Source organism: Cygnus atratus, chromosome Z (assembly GCF_013377495.2).
Source record: "Cygnus atratus isolate AKBS03 ecotype Queensland, Australia chromosome Z, CAtr_DNAZoo_HiC_assembly, whole genome shotgun sequence".
Taxonomy (NCBI): Eukaryota; Metazoa; Chordata; class Aves; order Anseriformes; family Anatidae; genus Cygnus; species Cygnus atratus.
The window spans coordinates 79808473-79816773 of NC_066396.1; positions in this window are offsets into that span (position 1 = coordinate 79808473).

Below are 8301 nucleotides of genomic sequence, written 5' to 3' on the forward strand. Positions count from 1 at the left end.
GCCTCATGCCGTTCCCTCGAGTTTTGTCGCTGTCCCCAGAGAGCAGAGCTCAGCGCCAGCCCCTCCGCTCCCCTCGTGAGGAAGCTGCAGGCTGCCACGAGGCCTCTCCTCAGTCTCCCGCAGGCTGAACAAACGCAGAGATCTCAGGCGCTCCTCATCCGTCTTGCCCTCCAGACCCTTCACCACTTTGAAGCCCTCCTTTGGACACTCTCTAAGAGTTTTATGTCCTTCTGATATTGCGGTGCCCAAAAGTGCACACAGGACTCGAGGTGATGCTGAAAGAGCGCAGAGCAGAGCACAGCAATCCTTTCCCCCAACCGGCTAGCCATGCCGTGCTGGAGGCACCCCAGGATGCGCTTGCTGCTCCTGGCTTCCAGGGCCTACAGTTGACTCACGTTCAACTTGTCATTGACCAAAACCCCCAGATCCCTCTCTGCACGGCTGCTCTCCAGCCTCTCAACCCCCAGACTGCGAGTACAGACAGGGCTGCCCCTTGCCACGTGTGGAATCTGGCACTTGCTCTTGCTGAAGCTCCTATGGCTGGGGATTGCCCAGCTCCCTACTTTGTCAAGATCTCTTTGCAAGGCCTATCTACCCTCGACGGAGTCAGCCGCTCCTCCCTCCCAGTTTAGCATCATCCGTAAACTGACTCAATATGCCCGCAAGTCCTACGTGCAAGTCAGTTAGGACAACACTGAAGAGAACTGGCCCTAAAATGGAGGCCTGCGGAAGCCCCCTAGTGACTGGCCGCCAGCCTGACGCAATCCCATTGACGATAACCCTTGGAGCCCGACCCATCAGCCAATTGTTCACCCATCGCATTATGCACTGCTCTAGCTGTGTGCTGGTCAACTCGTCCAGAAGGAGACAGTGAGAAACAGTACTGAAGCTTTGCTGAAATCCAAAGAGGTGCCATCAACTGGCTTCCCTCGGCCAACTAGCTGGATGTCTCAATGTTTTGTTGTTTTGTTGTTGTTGTTTTTGTTGTTTCCTCAGCTGTCTTTAGGTATCGGGAGGCCTCTTTAAGATCTCCCTGGAGGCTACTCTCTCCATGCTGAACAACCCCTACTCCCTCAGTCTTCCATTGTAGCTGAGGTGCTTCAGCCCCTTGATAATTTTGGCTGTGCTTTGGTTTTTTTCTAACAGATCCATATCCTTCCTTTGCGGGGGCCCCCAGAGCTGAGTGCAGGGCTACAGGTGGGGTCTCATGAGAGCAGAGCAGAGGGGGACAATCCGCTCCCTCACCCTGCTGGCCACGCTGCTGTTGGTGCAGCCCAGGGTACGGTTGGCTTTTTGGGCTGCAAGCACACATTGCTGGCTCATGCTGTGTTTCTCATCCACCAACACCCCCAGGTCCTTCTCTTGAGGTCTGCTCTCAATCCATGCTTCCCCCAGCCTGTATTTGGCTTGGGATTGCCCCAGTGCAGATGCAGGACCTTGTTGAAGGTCAACAACATGGCCTTGTTGAACCTCATGTTGAACCCCATTCTTTGCACAGGCCCCCTTCTTCTGCCTGCCTGGGATGACATCCCTTCCCTCCAGAGTTTTGACAGAACCACACAGCTTGGTGTCATTGGCAACCTGCTGAGGGAGCACTCGATTCCACTGTTGAGGTCACCAATGAAAATTTTTATCAGTACTGGTTCCAATGCAGACCCTTGAGGGACACCACCTGTCACCCTTCTCCATCTGGACATTGAACTGTTGACCACTTCTCTTTGAGTGTGTCCCTTGAGCCAATTCCTTATCCACTCAACTGTCCATCCATGCACTCCATGTCTCTCCAATTTAGAGGCAAGGATGTTCTGTTGAACCAAATCAACACCTTTACACAAATAAAGACAGATGACATCTGTTGTTCTTACCTTACCACTATTGTCATCACTGTTACAGAAGTGGCTGTGCCTTGTATTATGTAACACATTATGTAACATTATGTATTATGTAACACGTCTCGTAACATTTTATAAAAGAATTTTCTCCCCTTTTGCTTTCTCTGCTGACCTTCTTCTGCCAGCTCAGACAGCAAGAGGTGCCCTGATCTTTTACTGTTTCTCTACTGTTTTTATGGTTTCTGAGAGTCTGTTTCTCTGAATAAAACTCGCCCTTTAGTCTTCTGTCTTTAAATCTTCCTTTCATGGGAGGACAGGCCACAAGTGTTCTTGCAGCATTGCACAAATATTTTCTGTATTTCAAGCTATTAAAATAATCTTTCATTGATTGGTGGCGGAATTTTACAAACATCTGTTCGCCATGGACAAGCTACCGCTTGACTAAGGTGTGCCTATCTATGGTCCTGTGCAGTGTCTTGAGTGCTCCCTCTCAACCTCGACCATACTGGTCCCTCACCATGGACCTTACTGAAACCTACCCAAGATATTACTTTCACATTGGGGTCTCCTTGTCCCACCTGTATTAGTGATTTTTTCATGTATAGCTCATATCAGAATCCAGTGCAAGAAATCTTAACCGTTTTTGACATGATCATTTCACTAGTGAAATAGCTCTGCTTGCTGTCAATTGGCAGTTACTTCAAGATGGTGTTTTCTGGTTGATTTAAATGTCCTAATTTCTTCCATGCTTTTTCCCTGTCTCATTTCTCTTTTCTCTTCTGTGTAGAACATGTCCATCTTTGTAAATAAAAATTCAGGAAAAAAAGATGTTTTGGATTTCATGTTCTGTCTTGCATTGCAAGTATTAGATCAAAAGAGGTTTATGAATTTTCTGTCTTTTGTGTAGAGAACAGCTCCGTTTCTTGTTTTCTGAGCTACCAAATTTAAAGTTTGGAATGAATGGAAAATGATAAACCAAGCAAAATGGATGTAGTCTGACATTTAATTATAATTTTAAATTTTATAATTGTAATTATATTTAACTATATATTAATAATTTCTCACCATGGCATTTCTTTTCATGTAGTACTACAAGGAGCCTATGCAGCAAATCTATGTTCTTCTAATCTCACCTCCACTGGTAATACTGCATGTCTCTCATACAAAAAACATGTTGAAATTCTCACTCCTGTGGAACTGGTCTTACTGAATATAGATATATATTGATATATATTTATATATACTGCTGTTTCCTCACACCAAAATTAAAAATATAAATGCAACCATTATACTGCTTCAGGGGTGAAAATAAAGGTATGCATGACATTTTTTAATGACATACCTGATACCTCTTCCCTGAACAGAGATAAAGGAGACACCAGAAGGTTTAGCCACTTGGATTATCCAACCAGCTGAACCTTTTGTGATGCATTGCCTTTTTTTTTTTTTTTTGACAGTCTTTGAAGTACCTTGCCACCATTACCAGTAACAGTGAAATGAACATGTAGCTTCAAGGTGACAAAATGCAGCATTTCAAGGACTGCAGTGTTGGAGGTCCTTCCTCACCTCAAAGCTCATATTGAGCTTTGCTCATGCTAGTTTCATGTACATTACCTCTTGCACTGACACCTTTCACTGCCATGTCTGTGCTTCTAAATCTTTCAGGCCACAGGAAAGGAAAGTGAGTTTATACAGCCATTTTGGGGAACAACTGTGTGTACATTTTATCCCTGTTTAATTGCAAATTTATGCTTTGGGACTATTCAAAGTGTCACATATCAGTATACTCCTGTTTTTGCATAGTCACACATGATGAGACAAAGCATGCCAATATTAACTTGTTATAATAAACTGCTCAACACAGTGATACTCATCACTATTCCAACTAAATTTGGACTATATGTCACAGCTACTAAGCCACTATTCATCATTTTTTTAATGTGTTCACATAAGTACACTTTTGCTTGTTCTAATATGCCTAACTCTATCATTATTTTTATCCTATAGATAAAGCAGTACAGAATGTTATGATTTAGAACTTAATAGGAAGACTTTTTACACCATTAAATAAACTAGAAAATCATGGTCTGCAAGAAGCAGAACCTTACTTTCTTAATGTTAAAAGCAAAAACAAAAACAAACACAAATAAACAAATAATAATAAAAAAACCTCCTTTCTTTGATATGCTCTTTCACTGAGAACATCTTCTGTGAACTTAATGTGGTACAGTACCGTAAAGTATGGTAGAGAAACTGCAGCATAATAAATAAATAAAAATATCAAACATCGCTTACTTCTTTTGAAGTATTCCTTTAATAATCTGGTATGAAATCTGGAGGATAATATCACTGAAAACAAAAACAAGGTTTTCTTTTAACTCTTGCTGGTGATAGAGTTCATCCTTCTTTTAACTGAGAATCTGATTTTCTACCTCAACTGAAAGCAACTAGTGAACTGTGGAACCAGGCATATGCAATACATATATGTGCCATATATTATTTGTGCTTTTTTTTTTCATATATATACACACATATATATACATAAAACAAAGAAAAAGAACAAAAACTTTCATTTTGCCTCTGAAATACTCAAAGTACTCAACCTTATACTCCTGCTTCTTTCATCTTTGTACCACTAAACTCCATTCTTGTAGAAAATACTTGCATCATTTATTTATTTATTTGTTTTTTGTTTGTTTATCATGAAATACTCTAAGAAACCCAAAGAAATTTTATAAAGTATCTACTCCAGATTATTTTTGTGTTAACTCTCGCATATATTCTTTGAGATTGAACAAGTGGATGAGGACTAAGATTGTGTCTTGAAAGAAGTCAGATTATGTGATAAAATAAGATTATAGAGAATTGCATCCCCTTCTTCAAAGTCCTGCCACAGAGGCAATTAAACAATCCAGATAGCCACATAGAGGGAAGTAAACCCTCTGCTCAAGCAGGCTCAGATGGAATGAATGAATTGAAATGGAAATTTTTGTTTTGTATGCATTCTGTTGGTTAGTCTTTCAGTGGTGCATTTTGTAAGAATGATTTTTCAGTCATAATGTTTTGGTGCTGAAAAAAGTTTTTTCTGAAACTCATTTCTGCTCATCTAGTTCTTATTTCCTGCCATCCCCAGTAAAAATAAAACTGCTATTCTTCTTCAGACTTTCTAACAATGTAGGTTCATCTGACTAAGGTACAGAAGAAAAACAACCCATAACTTACAAGACCAATCACAGCTCATTAACCAAAACTCAACTTTGCATATTGATTGTTTATGACAAGATATTAGGCTTATATTCTTGGGAGATGGTGTTACATGGAGCAATGACTGAGGAAAAGTGCAGGGAAACCGACAGAGAAAAACAAGAAAATAGTTTAGGTCAGTAAATTCCAGGCACAGTTAGCTTCTTTGGGAATATCCTATGTACTCTAGATACTGTACTATTTTTTATTTGTATTTAATAATATGAAATGATAAATGAAACTCCTGTGTAGATAAAACAACTCTTTCAGCTCCTGCTGCATGTAGTGCTTATTAGTTGGATCTTATCTTCTTGATATATACCCCTGATATATGTGTGTATTTCAGGAGACATGAGGTGACTATGAATCACATAACAGAAGAGGGTATAGTTTTTGTTTGTTTGTTTGTTTGTATGTTTGTTTTCTTTTGTCCAGAATGAAAAAAAAAGGAAAGGCAAAAAGACTCATAGCATCTGTAAAAAGTTCAGTATAACATGTTACCTAAATTGCGTTAGTTTGACAGCTGATCTGTGGAACTGTGGGTTTTTGTTTTATTTAAAACCACTGGTAATAGGCAAAAAAATCCAGCCCTTCTGGAAGAGCTTAAACATAAACATTTTTAACTTCTAACTTTGTGCACCAGGAGATACCGTGAAGTTGTGTATAACCTGTATTTTCTTGACATTGTGGTCTTTGCTGGTCATGATCACTTACAAGTATTTTTTGTTTTATATGCTCTGGGTGTAAACAGGAATGTAGACTGTGATTAGAAATAACATGATGACTCCACTGATGATTTAAAATAAAAGGTAGGGGTGTTTTAACCTTAGTGATACTGATTGAGATTAGAACAAAGGAATTATTTCCAAAGTGTCTGCTTTCTATAAGTTTAGAATAGTCTAATTTATGATCTTTTCCTTCCAGTAGAGACTGTCACAGGAGGCATGAGATCAAAAAAAAAAAATATATATATCCCTTGAGACATATAGTCTCCTCCCATTAACCAGGGGATAGCTGGATAGCTCTTTCATCCTGTTGTATGTCTCTCTAATGCTTAGCCCAGGTAATTAAATATGCTGATGCCCACTTGGGTGGACAAAGGGGTCTGAAAAAGCAAAGGTCTCTGTAGCTCTTTCTTAGACATAGTCATAATACTGTGTTAAGCTAACCTCTGCCTGGCCATTTCTTTTGACACCGAGGACAAGAGAATTGGCTGTGGCAGTCCCCATCCCATCTGAATGCTCTGATTGTTTCTGAAGAAGAACTGGAAGCACAATGTGGGTCTCCCAGCTGCTGTGCAAGAGGCTGTCTTGCTTGATAGCTTATAAAGAGGCATGAGCAAAAGCTGTTCTTCAGGGAGTGACAATTTAGGTTTTTTTGTTTGTTTTTTATGTGAGGCAATGTTGCCATACAGTTGCACATCTTGTGGAAGATGTCATGCAAACAAATTTCTAATGAAGTCTTAGACACGTTTTGCATACTTTCACCCAGCAGCCTAGCCATACATCAACGTTTCAATGTTTTGATTGATCTTACTGATCCTGCTTGGAAAATCTTCTGTAGGTAACCAGCGGTAGATCCAACAAAAAATAAAGAAACTTCTGGAAGAAATAAGTCTCTATTGTATGTAGAATAAGCCTCTATTGTATGTGAACAAATTCTTTGTGTGTAGTGTTAATTCTGTTTCCACTCTATTTCTACACTTTCGTGACCATGATTTTCTCCTTCTCAATCTGCTCATTAGTAACAGCCCACAGCAGTTAATTTCTCCAATTCTCCCAGGACTCCATCTTATCTGTTTATCTGACAGACTTTTAATGCAAACAAGGCAGTGTCCTTGACATTATAAGAGCTTTTGTTGTGATAAGGAGATGAATAGTTGCTAATATTTATATTCTATCTGCAAATCTCACCAAAAGTTTCTGTCTCTTGGGAAGTGATCAAATTTGCTTTGGGATTATTAAATGCATATAATTATGTTAAACTAGAAGTTGGTGAAAATTACTAAACCAAAGCTGAAAAAAACTCTACGTATTGTAAGAAATGGTCTTTTGTAAGAAATGTTGATTTGCAGATGAATGAAGGTGTCTCCAGAACTCCAAGGAAGAAAAATTTGATGACTGTTTTAAGTTGTCTATTCATCCCACCGTTTCCATTGATCATCAGGCATCCTTGACAAACCTCACAGGACTGTCCCCAGCCCTACGGCAGTAGCTTTGTGTGAAGGATACCACTGGCCAGCATTGGAATCCTTCAGAGTTATTACGTTAAACAATCCTTTATCCACTTAATTTCTCCTGATTTATCTCCTCCTACAGCTGTGTGAAACCTTGCAACTGCTGTCCCACAGAGTTCTGCAGACTTTCCAGTGGTTCATTTCATGCAGATCACAAGCCATAAATTCACAAATAGTCCATGCTTACATGAATGCAAACTCCCTCATTTTACAAAATATTGTATCTCCAGTTCCCTGCAAGTGCCAAGCCATTGCTGGTGAGTTTGTCCACAAGCACTGGAAAGTTGCTGATTCTAGATAGGGAGGAATGTATATATCTATATATATATTTTATGTTAGGGTATATGTTTTTTATTATTATTATTTTTATTACTATTATTTTTAACTTGCACTTCAGAACTTGACCTTATGTGCCTTTATGTAGCTTCACCAATATTTTCTTGAATTTTACTCCTGCAAGGTGTTGATGATGGTGATGGGGCTGTGATCAGACATTAAGGGCTTCATTTTCACTATGGTGCTCATGCTAAACAGTATGTCCACGGTAAAAATAAATAAATAAATTAATTAATTAATAATGGGAAAGGACCACAGTATAAGTATCCCCACAGTATGTGGGGAGAACATGGCAATTGATCTGTTTTAGGTCCTCCTCCACCTCAGGCAAGTCCAGGATCCTCCTCATGGCAACCCCATTTCCATCAGTTCTGGATTTGAAGAAGCTATTTTTTAAAAGATAATTCAAATGTAATGGTGATGTGAGGCATCTGGCTACTTGTACTCTGCCTTCCCACATTGTCCACTCTGGATCTGGAGACATAAAAGTGATTTTCACTTTTATATATAATACTCATCAGCAGGTGATATTATCTCATCTTAATGTAGCCCCAGGAGCCATGCTGACTTACTCCTTAAGCCAAAAATAAAACAATTGAAAAATAAATCACACTTCTCTTTAGCTTTGTGGAGAAAATTATTTCTGTCTGGTTA